At 42.5% G+C, this 22,889-nt stretch overlaps 1 protein-coding gene across 3 annotated transcripts in view; it reads right to left on the bottom strand.

Moving 5' to 3' along the window:
* CUNH1orf116 (chromosome unknown C1orf116 homolog) overlaps nt 1-22,889 on the bottom strand; it is a 124,498-nt gene that overhangs the window by 76,542 nt on the left and 25,067 nt on the right. The window contains exon 1 of one of the 3 annotated variants that reach the window (XM_077481202.1): nt 18,410-18,431. The exons of the other annotated variants lie outside the window; for them this stretch is intronic. The gene's annotated coding sequence lies outside the window, so the exon portion shown is untranslated. Of the gene's footprint in view, nt 1-18,409; nt 18,432-22,889 lie in introns of those variants that run through there. 3 annotated transcript variants of the gene reach the window in all.

Raw genomic sequence — 22,889 nt, 5'->3', positions numbered from 1 at the left:
GGTGGTTGACACCACGCCAGGTTAAGCCAGGAATGGTGGTTTGCGACAATGGCACCAACCTCCTCTCCGCCCTCCGACAGGGACAACTGACCCATGTGCCCTGTGTAGCTCACGTCCTTAACCTGGTGGTGCAGCAGTTCTTGGGCAGGTACCCGGGCTTACAGGATGTCCTGAAGCAGGCCAGGAAAGTCTTTGTGCATTTCCGCCGATCATTTAAATGCCTGTGCTCGGCTGGCTGAGCTCCAAAAGGAGTTGAACCTGCCCAAGAACCGCCTTATTTGTGACATGCCCACCAGGTGGAATTCAACGTTGGCCATGCTGCAGCGGCTGCACACGCAGCAGAGGGCCATCAATGAGTACCTGTGCGACTACGGCACAAGGACAGGGTCAGGGGAGCTTGGTTTTTTCTCCCCCCCCCACGCCAGTGGGGCATGATCAGGGATGCATGCACTGTCCTGTCACCATTTGAGGAGGCCACAAGGATGGTGAGCAGTGACAGTGCATGCATCAGTGACACTGTACCTCTTGTCCACCTCTTGGAGCATACGCTGCGTGGAATAATGGACAGGGCACTTGAGGCAGAACAGAGGCAGGAAGAGGAGGACTTCCTTGCCTCTCAAGGCCCCCTTTATCCAGACAGTGTTCCTGCTGTGCCACCATCACACAGGAAGAGGATGAGGAGGAGGAAGAGGAGGAGGAAGAGGAGGAGGAGGATGATTGTGTCAGCATGGAGGTGGAGGCTGGCACTCAGCATCAGCAGCAGCAGTCTGCGGATCATGTTGTCCTTAGTGACCCAGAGGACTCTGGACCGAATGCCTCAGCCAACCTACGCTGCATGGCCTTCCTGATCCTGCAAAGCCTGCGGAAGGATCCTCGTATTCTTTGGATCAAGGGGAGGGATCAATACTGGCTGACAACTCTCCTTGATCCACGGTACAAGGGTAAGGTTGCCGACCTTATCTTGCCATCGCAGAGGGAGCAGAGGATGAGACATCTCCGGGGGGCCTTGCAGAAAGGTCTGTGCAACGCGTTCCCAGAGACTGGGAGGTTACAAACTCCTGGTCCTGGACAATGTGTTGCTGAGGCATCGGTCAGAAGGAGCGGTGGAGAACGTGGCCGTCTGACTGATGCTTTCAGAAAATTTTAGTCCGCAGCCCCAAGGTATGATCGGTTCCAGCAACCATCGCCAGCGTCTGATTTACATGGTGCAGGAATACCTAGGGGCAAGGTCAGACTTGGACACCTTTCCCACCGAAAATCCTCTGGCTTACTGGGTCTTGAGGATGGATCACTGGCTAGAGCTTGCACAGTATGCAATTGAGCTACTGGCCTGTCCTGCATCCAGCGTTCTTTCGGAACGCACCTTCAGTGCTGCTGGTGGCTTTGTTACCGATCACAGGGTGCGGCTGTCTACCGAATCAGTTGATCGACTGACCTTCATCAAGATGAATCAGTCTTGGATCACCCACAGCTACCAAGCACCTGAAGCTGATGTAACCGAATAATTTTTTTTAAAATATCACATCCCTTCAAGACTGCCTATGCTGATGCTGAGTGACTGTCCTGTTATGTTGATTGTCTATCCTCTTCCTCCTCTGCTGATATGTTGGAAGAACATTTCTGATTCTGGGTGATGCCATCAGCCCAATTTTTCTGCCCCTGTTTAACAGGGACATGTAATTACAATTTTTGATATAATATTTCACAGGAGGGCCCCTTCCTGTGCCCACCCAGAGTAACGGTGAGGACTTATAGTGTTGTGGCACCAGCACCACAACCACCAAAGGTAAATTTTTCTACCACTGCTCAACAATGGCATGCAATTACAATTTTTGATATAATCGTTTACAGCAGGGCGCTCCAGCGCCCACCAAGAGTCACTTTGAGGGCTTACAATGTTGTGGCAAAACTAAAACCTTGTTCCGCCATTTCTGCAGAGCATATAGGGCAGGCCCCTACTTTCAAACATCCAACTTACAAACATCTCCTACTTGCAAACGGAAGGAGACAACAGCAAGTGAGATGAAAAAAGATGGACGACAAAACAAATTATACAGGGGTGATAACCCTTCCCTATGTTTTCCAAAAAGCTTAAAAATAGTTTTTTTGACTGGAGCTACACTTTAAAAATGTACCAGTTGAAAATTACAAACAGATTCAACTTAACACAACAAACCTACACAGTCCCTGTCTTGTTTGCACTGCCTGTATACTGCTGTTCTGAGTATATAGGGCCTGGGGGCCACACACATTTCCTTTTTTTAATATGGGTACTGGGTTCCCCTTAATATGCGTACAAGACCCAAAGGGGCTGGTAATGGGCAGGGAGGGCTACCCATGCCATTTTTCTCAATGATTTTCAACCATATTGCAGGAACCAGATATACAATTAAAACCGCAAGCAGTTTTAAATGGTGTTATTTACGTTTAATGTAATTTTGTGCAGGGACTGTTCTAAACACGGGAAACACGTGGCACTTCACAGGCATACTACAGACACCCCCCAGGCACCATATTTAAAAGGAATATTTCACTTTTTTTTTCACTTTAATCATCATTAAAATCAGTGCTCCCGCCAAAACGGACATTTTTAAAAACATTTTAGACATTGACCCATGTCCCCTGGGGCAGGAGCCAGGTCCCCAAACCCTTTTTAGGACAGTATCTTGCATATTAGCCGTTAAAATTAGCACTTTTAATTTCGAACGTTCGAGTGCCATAGACTTCAATGGGGTTCTAAAGTTCGTACGAATTTGGGGTCCGTTCGAAAGTTCTGGTGCGAACCGAACCGAGGGGTGTTCGGCTCATCCCTAATCACAAAGTAAAAAAACAAATTCCCAAAAGAGGGACCAAGTTTTGGGTTCAGCTGTGAATACTCCATCTTTGCCGGCTCGGTGCTATAGCCTACCTCACAAATTGGGTGCTTGTTTTGTATTAATTCATCTCATCATGCTTCTATGTATTTGACGATTACTCTCTTGGGAATTGTTTTTACTTTGGGACAAATAAACTTTGTTATATTTTATACCTTTGTAATACTCTTTCACACACCCCTAACCTGCCTATAAAGTCCACATTGGGCCAATTTCCATACTAAATTAAAAATTAACATATGAATTTATCAGATACTAAGGTCAGATGGAAAATGCATCAAACAAAGCATTACTAGACCTACTGATTACCAACCATACAGACCTGGTTACAGATGTGGAAATAAGGGGCAATTTAAGAAACGCCGATCACAGGTCAATTAGTTGCCGTATATAAAAAATAAATAAACCCCCACACACAAATAGAAAACATAAGGGCAATACAGAGACAGTTTCAAAACATCCCTAAACTGCGTTCTTTGCTAGAATATATTAATTTGGGATAAAATCCTGGGAACAAAGAACACAGAAGAAAAATGGGAGCGCTTTAGTAGCATATTAAATAAGGGTATTAGCCAGTGCATCCCAATGGGAAAACATTTAAAAGAGCCAATAAAAAAAAAAGTCCTGGGTGGCTTAACTTCAATGTAAAAATGCATATAAAAGCAAAAGGAAAAGGCCTTCAAAAAAAAAAAAAAAAAGATACAAGGCTGAGGGGTCAGCATCAGCATTCCCTCTTTACAAAGTATCCAATAAGAAATGTCACGGTGTAAAATTTATATATATATTTATATATATATATATATATATATATATATATATATATATATATATATATATATATATATATATATATATATATATATATATATATATATATATATATATATATATATATATATTATACACACACAGTCACATTTATTAATTTTCTCATCTTTTTGATATCTTAGTTATTCATTTATCAGACAAAAAAAAAAAAAAAAAAAGCTGGTTTTATTACTCATACCTGTATTCCGAAACATGTTGGGACTTCTATGCACACACACTTAATTTGACCTCCTTCCATGAGATCAGCTGTGTGTTTTGGCATATAGCTGTTATGTAACTATCCAGTCTGACTAAAATTTGTTTTTAGGTTTATATACCCCATGTACCTACTTTACTACCTTTTTGTATGTAATACATTTTGTATATTTTTTTTTATACACCATTTACTCCCTTTTCTGGTCAACATCCTTTGCCCATAACATTTTTGCAATTTTCTCTTTTGTACTGGGATGTGGCAAAGGTTTACAGCACTATAGCCATTAGGTGGTTTTCTTTTATCTATATTTTTTAATACATTTTATGTGCAGCAATCCTTGTTTTTTTTATATATTGCCGGTGGGATGAGCAGATTGCTTTGCTCTGTGCAATTACATTTGTGCTGCTTTCCCCACCTGTTTTGGAGAATATAGAGATAATCTATAAAAATGTGAGAAATTACATACATACATACACACACACACAGTACGTATACACAGTGGGGAAAAAACCCTGCAGATTTTGTACATTTGCCCACTTACAAAGAAATTAAGGATCCATCATTTTTATCATAGGTGTATTTTAAGTGATCAAGACAAAAGATCAACCAAAAATCCAGAAAAATAAAGAAACACATGATACAAATGTTATAAATCGAGTTGCAATTCACCGAGTAAAAGTAGTATTTGATCTCCAAGCAAAACATGACTTAGTATTTGGTGAAGAAACTTTTGTAAGACAAGACATTTTTTGTAGTTGGTTAGCAAAAGATATTTTGGTCCACTCTTTACAGAGCTTCTCTAAATCCTTAAGCCCCATACACACTAACAGTTTTTCCCTCAGATTTACCAAAACCATATTATATGAGGTCAAACCTTAGGAGTTTCAATTTGTGTGCAATCAGGCAGGCCCTTGCACTACATGGTTTTGGTAAACGTGAAGGAAAAACTCAGCAGAAAAATGCATCGAGTGTATGGGGCTTTAAGGTTTCTTGGCTGTCACTTGGCTACTCGAAGTTTCAGCTCCCGCCATACATTTTCTAGAGACTGGCCACTCCATGACCTTAATGTGCTTTTTCTTGAGCCACTCTTTTGCCTTGGTGATCTCCTCCATTAGATCTCCTGTGCCTTCGCCTGGTCAACATATCTGGATACTCTCTGCTGCATTTTCCTGTTAAAGACGGTTACCTGGCTGACTTCCCTTCCAATTCGTGATCCCGTTTACTGCCTCTACTATGCTGATCTCTGGATTCCTGTTTCACTTGCTTTTTCCGACTACCCACTCCTGTTACCGAACCTTGGCAATGTTTTGACTACGTTTCCTCAGTTTGTACCATTTTACTAAAAAAGTGCGATTTTTACTGTACTTCTGTCCCAGTCCGATTCAGGTTTTGAGATTTTTTTGTCACCTCAGCAATCTTGTAGCAGTTACAAATGGTAGTTGTATTCAACTATTTACAACACAAACAGTTCTCCCCTTACTCCAAAGTCACTGCTGTGGGTCTTCACTCAAACTCCCTGTCTTTCACTAGACTTTGGATCAAATAGCCACTAGATCCCCTGAGTTCTCCCACTTTTATCACTCAGTATCTCCCTCAAGCATCATCTCTGCTGTCCCACTGGGTCCCTGGCTTGGCATTCGCTGAAGTTTTCCCACTTCTTCACTATCCTTGGCTGGTGAGAAGACTCTGGTACTAGCTTTAGATTACTCACAGTGGTCTGCGGTAACAAGGTGGATGGTCCCTTAGTGGCGGCAGCTTCCCCTCTACCTCTGACCACAATTAGTTCCCCATCCAGCTGAATCACTACTCTCAGTTGGACTCCAATCCTGCAGTCCCAACCCTGCGCTGCTTCTCCTGCTTCTGAATAGGCCCTCAGGCAGCCTAGCAGCCAGATGTCCCTGGGATAGGCCTCAGGCTTTCAGCAGCTGTCCAGGTGGCACAGAACCCAGATCACCTGACTCCACCCAAATAAATTGGTCCCTTGGCCTGCTGGGAGAGCCTAAGAAAATCCCTGCCCATTGGCTGAAAACATCTCATCCATTCATGTCTGAGACTGCAAAGCCCCTGTCTTATCTAATGTCACCAGCATAGTAGCACCTAGTGATAGAAGAGAAAGGGTGCAACAAGTCCAGATCTAGAGAGGGATCAATTGATTTCCTAACAATTGGCCAAGGCAACTAAATTTGATAGCAACCCTGCCTAAACATCAGGGTGCTACATCTCCTTCTGGGACAGCCATACAGACCAATTTTATGCAGCGTACGGCGTATGGTCTGAGCACCGACAGGCTGACCCCTTCAACCTCTGTAGCAATGCTGGCAGCACTCCTACGTCCATTTACCAAAGACAATAACTGGATATGACGCTGAGCACGTGCACTCAACTTTGGTCAACCATGGCGGGGCCTGTTCTGAGTGGAACCTGTCCTGTTAAACCACTGTCTGGTCTTGGTCACCATGTGTTTCAGGGTCTTGGCAATCTTCTTAAAGCCTAGGCCAGGGATATGCAATTAGCGGACCTCCAGTTGTTGCAAAAGTCCCATCATGCCTCTGAGTGTCATGCCTCATGGGACTTGTAGTTCTGCAGCAGCTGGGAGGTCCGCTAATTGCATATCCCTGGACTGGACCATCTTGTATAGCAACAATTTTTTTTCAGAGCCTCAAAAAGTTCTTTGCCATGAGGCACCATATTGAACTTCCAGTGACCAGGATTAAAGAGTGAAAGTGATAACACCAAATGTAATGCACTCACTTCCCATTCAGACCCGAGACCTTGTGACACTATTGAGTCACATGACACCGGGGATGGAAAATGGCAAATTGGGCTAAATTTTGACATTTTCACTTGGGGTATACTTACTTTTGTTGCAAGCGGTTTAGACATTAATGGCTGTGTGTTGAGTTATTTTGAGGGGACAGAAAATGGTTATACAAGCTGTACATTCACTACTTTACATGGTAGCAAAGTGTCATTTCTTCAGTGTTGTCACATGAAAAGATAAAAAATATTTACAAAAATGTAAATATGAGGGGTGTACTCACTTTTGTGAGATACTGTAGAAATATTTTATATATATATATATATATATATATATATATATATATATATATATATATATATATATATATATATATATATATATATATATATATATATATATATATTTTTTGTTATATAATAGCTGAAATTTGCACAGTGTAAACAGGGAAATTCAGCACAGGAAGGTTTTATACATTTTATATACTAAAAAAAAAAAAATAAAAAAAAAAAAAAAAACAACACAACACGTATACAAGCTTATACATCTTTTAGAAAAAGCAGGTTATGAAATTACACCATCCATCTAAAACAGCCTATATTTTTCAGGGCTTTATTCTAATCAATAACACATTAATAAAAGTAAAAAAAAAAATAAAAAAATAAAATAAAAACAAAACACAGGAAAAAAGTTATCTAATCACAACTATTATACTTCTAAACACTTTATAATGAAATGTATCAATTTATATAATTTAATAACCATTTATAGAACATTTAAGTTACATGTAGCCTTAAAAGAATTGTTCATTTATCTACATTACTAGAAAATGCCCTTAAATGTGATTCTTTATATGAGGCACTTTAAATAAATCAAGAGCCCACAGTAGCATTGCCCTATAATAAAAAAAAAAAAAAAAAAAGCCTAGGCAAATTTTCCAGTTGCCAATTGCATGGTAAATGCTTCAGATCATTACGGGCTGAAAAAGTCAGTTGTTTTTTTAAACAGACAGACCTTATTAGTGAGATATAATCAGCAAAAATAATCACCTGTTTATGGCATGTAAAGCCAGTTCCCCAGGAAGGCATTGTTATTATAATTGGGAGTGTGCTATTTATAGTGCTAGGAGAGCTTTGTATATGCGAGTGTGTTTTAAAAGATTTCTACTTTACCACTGGCTTCCCTTTCTTGAAAGTAAGAGCCCATTGAATTACTGTTGCTCCTGCATGCTTGTACAATTGGAAGCTTTTACTATTGTGTTGTCCAGTATTTGCTAACCTTGAAACATTACAAACATCAGAGCTGGGTAGTGGGGTCCCCCAGGGTTCTGTGCTGGGACCAATCCTATTTATTTTGTTCATAAACGACCTGGAGGATGGGGTAAACAGTTAAATCTCTATATTTGTGGACGATACTAAGCTAAGCCATTTCTCCGCAGGATGTGGAAACCTTACAAAAAGATCTGAACAAATTAATGGGGTGGGCAACTACATGGCAAATGAGGTTTATTGTAGAAAAAAAAAAAAAAAAAAAAAAGCATTTAGGTGGAAAAAATATGAATGCATGCAATCTATACACTGGGGGTGGGGGAGGAGAACCTCTGCAGGAATGTAGGATGGAAAAGGACCTGGGGGTCCTAGTAGGTTATGGCAGCAGCTTGGCATTGCATAAAATTAGAAGAAAAAGTAGGTTTAACCTTAAACCACATAGAGGATTCTTTACTGTAAGCTGCAAGGATGTGGAATTCCCTTCCACAGGCGGTGGTCTCAACAAGGAGCATCGATAGTTTCAAGAAACTATTAGATAAGCACCTGAACAACTGCAACATACAGGGATATACAATGTAATACTGACTATAATCACACACATAGGTTGGACTTGTGTGTTTTTTCAACCTCACTTACTATGCAACTATTACTGCAAAGGCTATTATTACAAAGTGGATTAGACACTTGGGGGTCATAAATTAGCAAGGAGTATAGCTAGACTCCCAATTGCATGTCTGTCTTTTCATGCATTTTTCATTCATTCCTGTTAAAGTCTATGGGCCCTAAAACATGTACTGTAGCATCAAAAAAGCACCCGTACCTTTTCCAAGATGCATGGAAGAGAATCCAATCTTATTTAAGGAATGCGATTTTGAGTGGTGCTGCATTATATGAAGTTACCAAAAAGAGGATTTATGGAAACTATGCAGCCGCTCAAAGTGTACCGAGGATCACACCTATTCTTGCACTTCCAGAAAAAGATTGGAGCACTTTGGTATCTCACGTTATAGTAATAGTTACACCTTACAACATTTTATCTCAGAAAGAGGCTATAAAACATTTAAAATCTGCTTTAAAAATAAAAAAGCAGTACTTTCTTATGAACTAGAGGAGAACCGCTGGGCCTTTGTTCAACTTTAAGGTATTGAGAGCTCCAAAAAGAGTGACACATGAAGTCCAAAAAACATGACATTTTAGAGCTGCCCGGCTCTCAGGACCCTCTGGCAGAAAGTACAGGATAGGGTATCGGGGATCATTGGCACTCCTATCACACTTACCTTCCAAATGTGCCTCTTTGCTGATATCCCTGGTGCTACCCCCCCTGAACAAAAACTCTCCCATACCCTCTTTAGTCCAGTACACTGGTCGATTGCATTATTCTGGCGATCACCTACGGTTGCATGGGATCAGGTGCTTAAGAGGATGGCTGCAATACAGTTAATGGAGAGGATTTCCCATACAATTTTGGACATCATGCAGGTATACGACCTTAAGTGGAAGTCTTGGACCCCTTGAGGCCTTGTGCCTTCGGGCTGGGACAGTCTGGGAGTCTGCTCGCCCCTAAACGGGGTTCCGGCCTAGTTCGAGGATCTTTTAGTCCCGTACCTTTTGGAGCACTTATTTAGATATTAAACTTTAGTTTATGTTTTGTGCTATTTTTCTTGTCTTTCTTAGGTTTTCAATGGCATATCCATACTTATTCTTATTTGGTGTTACAGTCGCTACTCCAGTGCTTGGTATAGTGGGGGATGCTCTGACTCCGATTGATTCCTTGCTTTCCATACCCCCACGGGCGATGACTAATAGGTTGGGTGGCAGGTACTTTTCAGACAATCTTCTGTTATGCACTAGAAAGCCTGTTACTCCATTAACGCAATCAATGTACTGTTGTCACTCTGTTTCTTGTGATATGATGCTCATGTTCAGGAGCAATCAGTCGCTTAATGTATGTGCCTATTTTTTTCCTTTCTGTCTCAATAAAAGTTCGTATTAAAAAACAAAAAAAAAAAAAAAAAAAAAAACAACACACATGACATTCCAAAATCAGAAAGAACCACATACTCTTCCTCCAATATACCTATTCACAACTAGCCCTCCACAGCTCAATTACAAACTGCCATTGACCTAGAACAATGATGGTGACCCTTGGCACCCCAGATGTTTTGGAACTACATTTCCCATGATGCTCCACTATACTGCAGAGTGCATGAGCATAATGGGAAATGTAGTTCCAAAACATCTGGGGTGCCAAGGTTCGCCATCACTGACCTAGAATGTCAATACAGGTCAAGTACACTTGGATATCAACTGCGTTCACGCAACGGTCTTACCCTGCTCACATCAGCGCAATAGGACAGGTCAAATCGAAGCCTATTGCCGGCAATAGGACCTTCCCAAAGCAGAGCTTATTGCCAGCATTAGGAGTGTCCCAAGTGGTCAGCAGAAGATGCCATTTTTTCTATTAGATGGATTTGAGGATTATAGAAAATTAATATACCTAAACTAAGTTACTGATCATATATTTTCTGGACTTTGAATTGTGGTGGGGTGGCTTAAGCCCCATACGCATCAGTTTTTCCTTCGGATTTACCAAAACCATATAATGAGGTCAAACCCTAGGAGTTTCAATGTGTATGCAATCAGACAGGCCCTTGCACTACGTGGTTTTGTTAAAGCGGGAGTCCACCGGGACTCCGCGTTTTTTTTTTTTTTTTTTAAAAGCCAGCAGCTACAAATACTGCAGCTGCTGACTTTTAAATAGTGACACTTACCTGTCCAGCGCGCCCGCGATGTCGGCAGCCGAAGCCGATCGCTCGCTCGTGCCGCCGCCATCTTGGGTATGGGAATCAGGAAATGGAGCCTTTCGGCTTCATTTCCCGGTTCCCTACTGCGCATGCGCGAGCCGCGCGGCGCAATCCGGATGGTCCCTGCTGCCTCTGGGAGCTGTGTGTTTCCCAGCAGGCAGCGGGGCACTTGCGGAAAGGGGCGTAACGTACGCCCCTTTCCGCAGAGAGCTAGCCTGGAAGTGGGTGCAGTTACCTGGATTATCCAGGTAACTGCACCCCCCTCCCCCCTGAAAGGTGCCGATTGTGGCGCCGGAGGGGGGGGGGGGATTCCGATGAGCGGAGGTCCATTTTAGGGTGGACCTCCGCTTTAAATCTGAAGGGAAAAAAAAAAAAAAATCAGCAGAAAATCTGATAGTGTGTATGGGGCTTTAGAAGGGTCAATGATGGTTTCTATATATGCTAACCCTATTCATGCCAGGGAATACCAGAAGCCTTTTGTCTGTTTGGAGACTTGGACTATATAAAAAGGACAGCTGACAGAGTGTTTGCAGGGATAATTGCAATTAGATGATTATAGTGCTATATATAGTACTACAGCATTCTGTAAAATTATTACAGTGCGGGACCATAATCTGGGTACTATGTTCTTTATTGTGATACATAACTATCAATTGCAGTGTGTTAGGGTTCCATAATATTGTTAAAAAATTTTTTTATAATATATTATATATATATATATATATATATATATATATATATATATATATATATATATATATATATATATATATATATATATATATATATATATATATATATATATATATATATATACATACATATACATATATACACACTAGTTCCTGACACAGGCAAAGATTTGTTGCAGCACATCACCACATACAGTAACTGTATTGTTTAGTGCACCAAAAAATATTATACACAGTGTCTCACGAAAGTGAGTACACTCCCCACATTTTTGTAAAAATGTTATTATATATCTTTTCATGTGACAACACTGAACAAATGATACTTTGCTACAATGTAAAGTAGTCAGTGTACAGCTTGTATAACTCAACACACAGCCTTTAATGTCTAAACCGCTGGCAACAAAACGGAGTACACCCCTAAGTGAAAATGTCCAAATTTGGCCCAAAGTGTCAATATTTTGTGGCCACCATTATTTTTCAGCATTGCCTTAACCCTCTTGGGCATGGAGTTCACAGGTTGCCACTGGAGTCTTCTTCTACTCCTCCATGACAACATCACAGAGCTGGTGAATGTTAGAGACCTTGCGCTCCTCCACCTTCTGTTTGAGGATGCCCCACAGATGCTCAATGGGGTTTAGGTCTGGAGAGATTCTTGGCCAGTCCATCACCTTTACCCTCCGCTTCTTTAGCAAGGCAGTGGTTATACACACACACACACACACACACACACACACACACACACACACACACACACTTTTTTTATAATCATATTCACATACATAAATACATACATATATTAATCTAAGAGCAGAGTGTGTGTATCAAAAATGAAAAGCAGCCAGGACAAGGTTCCAGATCCAAAACTTGTCATAAACAAAAAAATATATAATGTGTTTACTTATCTGCCCTGTGCAATGGTTTTGACAGAGCAGCCCCGATCCTCCGAGAGCTTATGGCGCCTCCCCCTGCCAAATGCCCCATATCAAGCTGCTTGATATGGAGGGACTTGTGCATAATCACTCTTGAGCCCTACGCTGCGTCCATAAGATACAGAGAGCGGCTCAGCCCTGCCACCCTCACTGGTTGTGATTGAAAGCAGTGGGAGCAAATGGCTTCTGCATCTCAGCCAATGAGGAGAGAGTGACCCGGGAGAGTTGCTGCTCTCATACTTATTGCTGGATCGAGTTTGGGCTTAAGTGTTAGCGGGGACTGAAGGGGAAGCTGCACACTGAAGGTTTTTTAATTTATGTATTAGAATGCATGAAGGTTAAACAACCCCCCCCCCCCCCCCCCCCCCCACACACACACACACACACACACACACACACACACACACACACACACACCAGCCTTTAGAACCAATTTAAGGGCACCAAAGCACCACATCCTTAATCACTCTGTTACCATAGCTGCTAATAAAAGTTAGGCAATCCCATGTATTCTTGTATGGAGAGCCTAAAAAAGGCAGAGGTTCTTCACATGCAGTTAGTAGGGGTGGCAAGGAGATTCTGCATCCTCATAAAAAAGCAGCAATTGGGCCACCCCTTTGAGAGGTAGAGCACAAACTCCTTTATTTTCTGGCAGTGGGTTTTCTATAGAGCAGCACATTGAAGAGGTTGTGGAAGAGCCATTTTAGCCTTCCTCATATTGTTCTTCCAAGCCACAGAGCAGCAAATTTGCCAGCAGCTGTAAAATGCGCACCCTTTCTCCTCCTCTACAGTTAATCCTGTTGCCCCACAGATGGCATAGAGGAGTTAACAGATTTGAGCACAGCAAAGATTTAAAGCAAGAGAATAATATACAAAATGTTAAGGGAGAGAGCCAGGAGAAGGGGGAGGGAAGGGTGCAAAAGGCATGGAGCAACAATTACCACTGATGCCGCTTGATGCCAAGTGGGCTTGAGTGATGAGGGAGGTGAGGATGACAAGGTAGCATACCATATACGAGTGCCACAGATTATAGAGAAGGAACATGAGGGAGAGGTACAACAATCAGGCAGGACAAGGTGCAAGGGTATCTTCAAGTGTAGTGGACTGTCCTTTTCCCCCCAGATTGTTTTTTGCCCTAGGGGTGTAGGCCACTGCTATTCCCCAGCTACTCCAAAAAGCTCATCAAGCTGGGCCTTTAAACACATATACTGCCAACAGCACTGTAGGGGTTTGCAACCTCTGCTTGCAGCTCATCAAGCATGGTAAATGTACTAGCCATTTTAGGTACCACATGCCTGAGGAGACACATCGTCACCACAAATCACAATGATAGTGGGCAGCAATAGGTCCAGGCTCCCATTTCTCGCTGCTCCCTTTCCAACTCTCCCCACACTCTACAAGAATCTCCACCTGTAGCCTTGAGCATAAGAGATGGACAAGTGGTTAGATAGTTTTACCGTACGGCACATATAATGAGAAAGGAGGTTAACAAAGGGGCCCCCTTTTTTTCCCCCTCCACCATCATATGAAGGGCAATGTCCCCATGTTTCTGGATCACGCAGTCAGGGGTTGGGTCTGCAACTCTGCATATCTACAGATACGTGGTCCAGCAAGCAAGATCAGGAACTTTTTATCTAATTTACAGTGCACGTTAAAATGTTGGTGGTATAGAAGAAATTCCTCAACTTTGACTCCTTTTAGTTAACCATGACAGTTCTCACAGAGCCTTTCCTGAATGCTACAAAAATATTGCATCCAATTTACAAGAAACTTCTTTACCAGGATTTGGAGTCTTAAGTATAACTCCATGATCTATCTTCCCTAAAATGCTATGACATCCAAAATGATTAACCTGGAACATAGATTCCCACGCAAAACAAAGAAGGAGCAGAATTTGGTAGCATTGGATTATTGGGTGACGAGGAACCCCCGATTGATCAATCTGATAAATTAGGTAAAGGTTTCTGAAATGTCTCAATCTGTCCCATGTTACTCATTCTTCATATTCCTCTGTTTTTGCTGGACTGTAGGAAGTCCAAATTAAAGGATAGTGGAAGAAGGAAAGATTGCAAGTTTAGAACTTTTTGACAAATTATACCAGAGATCAACTGTTGGTGAGCTGTCTTTGGATACATGAGAATATATTCAGATTACTAAAAATAAAAATAAATTAAAAAACACACCCCACACCACTTTTTGAAAACATCTTCCAACTTTTAGTAAATATGGTAAAAAGTTGGCAGCTATGAGCACGCCTAAATATGGATTGTTGATGAAGGGAACCTTAAGGGCCATAACTTTTTTTTTTTTTGCATATTTTAGTACAGTGGTGCCCCCTGTGCTGTCAGTCTCTACCCCCCCCCCCCCCCCCCCATATTTCCTCCTCCCTATTCAGCCCGCTGGGTTTAAAAAATAAATAAAAATTTTAAGTATTAAGCTTAAAAAAGGAACCGGTCCTGGCATTTACAAGGAGTCAAGATTTAAAATAATTATGTCCAAGATATTTGACACCTTGTAGGTATATAGAGGAAGGCTTTTTAGCTTTTCAAGTTTCTCATACCAAAAGGTTTGTGGGAGTGTAATTTTGCTTATTTTTCAGGATCGCTTCCCAATTAGATATTACTGCGATTCTGTGATATCTTCAATAGGTAAAAACAACCAAAGTTCTGCATTCTTCCTGCTACATCTAAGATGTATAGAATCAAGATTCTAATATAAGAATTTACTGCCAACTCATGAGATGACCATAAATTTCAAATTCCCAGATATAAAGGCAGATGAAGATTATTAGAATTTGTCTTGCTGCTTCCAATTCCAAAGGAGTGTTACGTTTTTATGGCTTAAAGCGGTTCTCCACCCTAAAGGGGAAGTTCTACTCATCTGATCCCCCCCCCCCCCCCCCTCCGGTGCCACAATCGGCACCTTTCAGGGGGGAGGGGGGGGTGCAGTTACCTGGATAATCCAGGTATCTGCACCCACTTCCAGGACAGAATGCTGCAGACCGGCGCAGATGTCGCCCCCCCTTGTGTTCTGGGAAACACAGTTCCCAGGAGACAGCGGGGACCAGCAGAGACATGCAGCCCGACTCGTGCATGCGCAGTAGGGAACCGGGCAGTGAAGCCGCAACGCTTCACTTCCAGATTCCCTGATAGAGGATGGCAGCGGGGACAGCAGAGAGACGAGCGATCGCTCGTCATCTGCTGCCGACATCGCTGGACCCTGGGACAGGTAAGTGCCCATTTATTAAAAGTCAGCAGCTGCAATATTTGTAGCTGCTGGCTTTTAATTTTTTTTTTTTTAAAGGTGCAGAACCGCTTTAAATCCTGCATCCCAGTAAACTCCATCACTGTTAAAATGGTTTGCTTGGATCTCGTGGAGGATCTTTACTTCACAATCAAGGGAAAGTAAGGATCCTCCCAACAACAGTGGTTCTACTGAAACATCAATTTATTTGTGGAAATATTTCTCCATCCTTGCTGCTCCATAAACCCCGTAAGTATAATTGATGCAACGGGTATGAATAAGAGTAACTATTGCGAGTTGATCTCTATTACCCCACCACTCCCCCTCTTATTCTTGCTCCTTTGCTTGCACCAGGCAAATAATGTCTACCATTGCATATGGCAGACTTTACAGGGGTAGACTTCCTAGCTTTAACAACTTGCCCCTTCCTACTCAGGCCATTTTTTCCCCCCACTTTCAGCACTATAGCATTGTGAATGACAATTGCACGGTCATGCTACACTGTAACCATGTGAACGTTTTATAATTTTCTTCACACAAATATAGCTTTTCTTTAGTGGTATTTAATCACTGTTGGGATTTTTATTAAAAAAAATAAAAAAAAAATAAAAAGTTTAAAAAAAAAAAACAACAACAACACACACACCTCTGTTTGCCAATAAATTTTGTAAATAAGTAAATTTTTCTCCTTCACTGATGTGCACCGATTAGTTGGTACTGATGAGGAGCACTAATATTCTGCACTCATGGGCACCACTGACAGGTGGCACTGAAAGCCAGCACTGACTGGCATCACTATTGGGTAATGATTGCTGGCCCTGATTAGTGGCACTTCTGGTGTTCTAATGTAATCAGGGCACTGATCATCAGTGCCCTGATTAGATCTTACTGTCCCCTGTGAAGAGATGCCACTGATTGGCTCGGTCAGTGTGAGGCGAGGAGCGCCGATTACTGGCACTTCCTTGTTTACATGTGATCGGCTGTGATTGGACACAGCCAATCACATGGTTCAAGAGCCACGTCAGAGGCTCTTTACAACAGGGCACGACCACCGTGCTGTACCCCTCGCAAGAGCGGCCATTCAGGTGTGCCTTCATATGAAGTCCATCCAGACCGAGAGTCGCACGGTCCCTCCGTCCCTCAAATTTAAGACACTCCCGTCTCTTAAGACCTGGGCTTTAACATCCATGCTGTTAAAAGGGATAAGTTCACCTTTGGAAACAGGTTATATGCTCCACCCTAAAAAAAAAAAAAAAAAAAAAAAAAAAAAAAAACACCCACACAGGTGGAACCTGTAACATGTTCCCACTGCTGCAGCGTCTGCCCGTTCTCCTTGTGGCAGCAGTAATAGCTGTCACTTTTTGAAAACAGCTTGGCCATGCAGGGCTTTGGGCACATGGCCGCGTAATTCATACACAGAGTTCTGTAGTTTTCAATGATTCTTCCTGCCAAAATGGTTTAGCTTCCTCATACAAGGTACAAGCAAGCAGATACACCAATAGGTCTGCAGGAGACCTGCATGGCATCAGCGATTGGCTGATCGCTGGTGCAATGCTTTATGGGCTCCTGTAACAAAACAAACAAACAAAAAAATTAATAAGAGTTTATTCTTTAAAAAGTCAGCAAAACTATGAAGTAGGGTAAATTGTTCATTGGAAGAGAAGATCAAGATGATCAGAAGTTTGATCAGGTTGGAGTACCACATTCATACCCTCCATCTCAATCCTGTGGAGTGGATGAGGAAGGCGTTTCAGAGGAGGAAAGGAGTGGTCCAGGCTCTACCGATAACATAGTGCCACCAGAGTTCCACCAGAGAGTCTCTGCATTCGGAGATAAATCTGTCCAGTTTGTTATTGAACCTAGGACTCTAGGAGGTCCACATAGGGTATCCCCTACTTGTAATAAAGTTCCCTAAAGACTTTTAAGTGTAGGGACTAGTCCTCTGGGTCCAGGCACTGCCGGCTGAGATAGACTGACAATCGTCTACACGCAGGGCTTTTTTTTCAGCTGGAAATTAGTTCCACCACCTCCAGCTTAGGCCCTCTGCTCCCTGCACACCACTATTGCTCTGTGGCAGCCAAGCTGCCACTTGTAAACACAGAAGCCGGACTTGGCTCCCTCAGATCCAAAATCCTGAGTGACTCCCACTGAGTGCAGGATGGGGAGAAGGGGGATGCAGGTGCCCAGGGTGTGTGCAGGGCATGGTTGAGTTTCTGCACCTATTATCTGGGGAAAAAAAAGCCCTGTCTACATGAACAGTTGTCCAAGTAAGGAGTATACCTGTCTTTGGGCCAATCCCAGACTAGTAACAGCACTGTTAAAAGCTATAGGCTTTTCTTTCATCCTTACAAAAAGGTGCTACACACTTTTGCAAGCCAGAACTGATAAAAGGTATCTTTAAGCCTGGGAACTATGGCAGATGCATGCAGCTCCTCAGGCACAAAATCTTCTATTATAGCTTTGCGAGACTGACAGATAGAGCCTCTGCAGCAAAAGGCTCAGGAGGTCACTACAGCTGTAAGCATGTCTGACAATGATTTTGGAGGAGTCTCTGCATTCCTCATCAGCAATCACATTTGTAATTTGCCCATATAATGGAGGGTAGGTTGACTCCAACGGGGTGTGTGTGTACTCAAGCAGGGGACAAAGATACATGTTTTCAGTGTCAGGGCCATGAGGAGGAATACTGCAGGCTGTCCTGGAACACAGATCATGAGCTGGAGAGACCTGATGCAGCAGGACTAATCGCCTGCCCATTTTGATTTTACCAAAAAACACCAGATAAAAATAAAAAATAAAAAAAAAAGTGGGTACTCACAAATCCACTGCTGAAAGAAGGATACGTCTAAATGCCTGGGAGGTGACTAGGTCACTGTAAGCAGCAGCAAGGACTAACCAAGCTGGAACAGCATGTCTCATGGAAACAGGAGCAATGTCAGAAAGTTTCTACCACATGCTGGAAAGGCAGGTACAGAGTGCAAAAGGGTGACAGCACTTAAATCCTTAGTGCGTTAACCTTTTCCATCGAAACCAATTTAAACTGGGATAAGAATGGCACTTAAAGTTTCCAATAAATATAGTAGCTCACGATGCTCTGCCCACATGGCATTCTCCTTAAAGAGTATTCAGAGACTTGGTCACATCAGAGGCAGTGCCACAGCTCTGGATGTAGCTAGTACTCTCTGTGGCTAACTTACACACTACACAAAAGGTCTGGAAAGTGTCACAGAGCCAAGCTATCACATTCCAGGTAGGCCCTGCAATCTTAAGTCCAGCGAGGTTCAGGTAGGGCCTTAAAAAAAAAAAAAAAAAGGAAGATAAACGTTTTTGAAATGGGCAAGTCTCGACCTGATACTGCATCTATGACAACTTAAGTACCATATTTGAACTAATCTACAAACATAAAATTATGGATCAAAAAGCGTCTGAGCTGCCACAATGACCATTTCTTGACTTGAGTGGCATAAAATCTGTATTCTTCAAATTCCAACAGCATTTAGATGGTCCGTTGATCATATATCCAACACATATCTTTTTTTTTTTTCACAATCAGAGGTTTTTATTGAGTGAAAATGTAACAAACATTGCCAAATAAACCAGAGCTAGTCATATACAAGGCGTAAAACATGGAAAAAGATGAAGTTCTGTCATCATTTACAATAAAATATCATAGCATATTCCATTACTTTTGTGTCTTTGGCTTGACTATATAAAGGCAATTATATAATGTTCGGAGGGAGAGGGCAAGGGTAGATTGTGCAGGGGGGGGGGGATGTGGGATAGGCAAGTAGGGAAGGATATGGGCTAGGAGGGGGGTAGTTGCAAGGAGTAAGGGAGGAGTAGGGGTTAGATGGGGAAAAAAAAAAAAAAAAAAAAAAAAAACACACACACACACACACACACACACACACACACACACACACACACACACACACACACACACCTAACACTGTAGTGAATTTTTTAAAAGGTAATTTAATATTTTTTTTTTTCCCTCTCTTCAAAAAAGAGTTTTTATTTATACACTGTGACAGACAAATGCAATAATGCATTACATGTGTACATAAAAACGGGAAAAAGTCAGTCTTCACAAGTAACGCATACGGTTACATAATCACGGCCAACAACTGGCAGCAGTGGTTACCTATCTGATGCTAGTTGAACATTGTAAGTGCATCGATATAGTTATCAACTAAATAAAGTAACTTGAAAATAGGAGCCACTAGGGGACTGATAGTGAAAGGAAAGAGCGGGGGGGGGGAAGAGAGATTAAGAGATCATCAGATTGGTTTATCTACCTGTTCAGAGTGGATCATCCCGGAGGTGCCACAGCTCCCAGACCTCATCATGGACCTCTAGTCTGTTCTGTATTTTAGCAGTCATTTTAATCCTGGCATGCAGTGCCTCGGGGGAGGGAGGGGGAGCACCATTTCCAATTTAGTGCCACGAGACAGTAGGCCGCTGTGAGGATATGACGTACCAGTTTCTTATAGGGTACTGGGATCTTCAGTGGTGACAAACCCAGTAGGAAGAATTTCGGAGCGATAGGGATCGGCCCTTTGAGGGGGCGGGCCAGCAACTGCTGGTCTAAGGTCCAAAAAAGGAGCGATCAGTGGGCAGCTCCAATAGGTTTCAAAAAGAGGGTACCCCTTTCCCCCAGGCAGCGCCAGCAGCAATTGGAACTAGTAGGGTAAATGGCATGGAGTACATCTGGGGTCATGTACCAGAAGTGAAGGATTGTTTATGTATTTTCCCTTGTCAAATGTACAGAGCGAGCTTTTTGCTGCCTGGGACCAGATCACCCGCCATCGTTCCATAGGGATCTCCACGCCAAGAGCCTTTTCCCATCTAATCATATAGGTGCATTTGCCCATAGTTTCCGAGGGATATGCGTTCAGTATTTTGTGGTATATTAAGCCCTTCTGGGCAGAACCCACCAGTACTAGGTTTTCAAAGGGGGTTGGGGGGGAGAATTGCAGGTTTGGTGCACTAATCGGGGGATTATGGACGGATTTGGAGATACCCATAAAACTCCTGGCGTCGCAGATCAAATTTGGCCTGTAGTTCAGCAAAAAAAAAAAAAAAAAAAAAAAAAAAAGGTAGAAATTTGCGAGACTGAGGATCCACTAGGTTCCCAAAGTGGAAAAGATTCCGCGTGGTCCACAGCAAGGACATTCGATGGGTTAGGCTATCTGGCACCTTGGGATTGCAGACAAATGAGGTCAGGAGCAAACTGTCAGAGGACAACTTATGCTGGTGTATCAGTTATTGGAACGCTGAGTAAACCAAGAGGCTATTGCCCGCAGCTGGGCCACCTGGTAATATTTAATAAGGTTAGGGTAAGCCAGGCCCCTATCTGAGTGTGCCACCATTAGTACCAAACAAAGGATTCTGTGCCTTTTGTAATTCCAAGTATATTGGAGCAAGTCAGTCTGAAACTTTCTCAGGTGACCATAGGGTATAGGAATTGGCAGGGTTTGGAACAGGTACAATAGTTTTGGCAGGACTGTCATCTTTATGGAGGCAATCTGCCCCAGTAGGGAAATGGGGCGTTTTTATCCACTGCAGTAGGAGTCTGATGGAGCGATAAGGGGGAGGAACATTTTCCTGGTACAGGGTAGCAAATTTTGGAGCGATATAGATCCCCAGTTACTTCAAGGTCGTGAGTTTCCAGCTGTAGGGAAGTTGGCCCTCAGGTGGGCCGTCTCTACGTTAGGAATGTTAACTGGAAGGGCCTCAGATTTAGATGTGTTTACTTTGTATCCAGAAAGAGCTCCATAGTGATAACATTCCGCATGGAGGTTCGGAAGGAAGCTCTAGGTTGGGTCAGCGTAAGGATAATATTATCAGCAAATAGTGAAATTTTGAACTCCCTTTCTCTGACCAATATGCCCTTTATGTCCGGGTTTCCACGAGTGGCGGCTAGGGGCTCCACGCAAAGCGGAGATTAATCAGCTTTTTAAAAATGTCCAACTTTCATGATTTTTTTTTTTTTTTTTTAAAGCCTACCATGAAGGCCCACACATTCTTTTATAGGGTGTTACATGATTAGTTGGCTCCCATTCATTGCAGGTAGGCATGCTATGGGGCAAGTTTTCCATAATGCACAATATGGCAAGAGATCTGAGGACCCAAAAGCAGAGAGAACAACACATACATACTATAAAATTGTATTAAAAGCAAAATCACTGTCACTCAGAGGCAGGGCATAAGACAGGGATATGCAATTAGCGGACCTCTAGCTGTTGCAGAACTACAAGTCCCATGAGGCATAGCAAGACTCTGACAGCCACAAGCAGGACACCTAGAGGCAGAGGCATGATGGGACTTGTAGTTTTGCAACAGCTGGAGGTCTGCTAATTGCATATCCCTGGCATAAGGTATTTTGCAACTTCTTGCCTTTGGCAGGCTTTGCACAAGGATGGTCACCTAGTAAAGCTCATGACTTGTAATATGGATGGAATTTGAAGTTCCAAAAAGTGATACATGCAGCAAATGTTCTTAACATGAGAGCAAGAGATAAAAAGGAGAGGGGAGAGAAAAAAAAAAAAAAAAAAAAAAAAAAAAGTGGCGCGTGTACTGCCATGTGCTAATTAAAATGTTAATATGTGGGCACACCTCTCTAGCACCCGGCATGTTCTATATCAAAATACAGTTTGGGTTTGAGGAAAAACTGAAAGTACTAAAAAGGTGGCATCTTTAATATTCCCATGCAGTTTTGCTCTCCATTTGCTCTGAGACATACAATAAATAGCAGATGGACTCAAAATCAGTTACAGAATCAGATCAGGCAGTTATTGCGATTGGTTGCCAGAGGTTACAGTGTATCATTACCGCTCACTGACTGGTTGCTAGAGGTTACAGCACACATTACGGCTCACTGATTAGTTACTAGAGGTTACAGCACATGATTTCTGCTTGTTGATTGGTTGCTAGAGATTACTGTGGGTATGACCTCAGGGGGGGCATGATATACATATGAATGCCGCCGACCACTATTTACATATGAATGCCAGTAATTTACATGTAAACACAGAGTCTGCAGGTGAGTCATCTGTACACAACAATAGGCCAGAGCTGGGCAATATTATTAACAGCACTTCACACTGAGATATTGGGACACAACACAGGACTAAAACCTCAAGGGACGGGGGAATTTAAACCAGGATAGCTGGCAAGTATGAGGCAGCTGCTTTGGGCCCCACAACAATGACAGGGCCCAGGGCAGCTGCCCCTTTTGCCCTGCCGTTAAAACAGGCCTGGGTGGCTACTATGCTTTGAAAAAAAGGCTGTTGTCT

The sequence above is a fragment of the Lithobates pipiens genome, unplaced genomic scaffold (assembly GCF_037356315.1).
Source record: "Lithobates pipiens isolate NorthernLeopardFrog02 unplaced genomic scaffold, aLitPip1_a1.2 Scaffold_16, whole genome shotgun sequence".
In the NCBI taxonomy this organism is placed as follows: Eukaryota; Metazoa; Chordata; class Amphibia; order Anura; family Ranidae; genus Lithobates; species Lithobates pipiens.
This window is presented reverse-complemented; position numbering and strand designations above follow the sequence as displayed.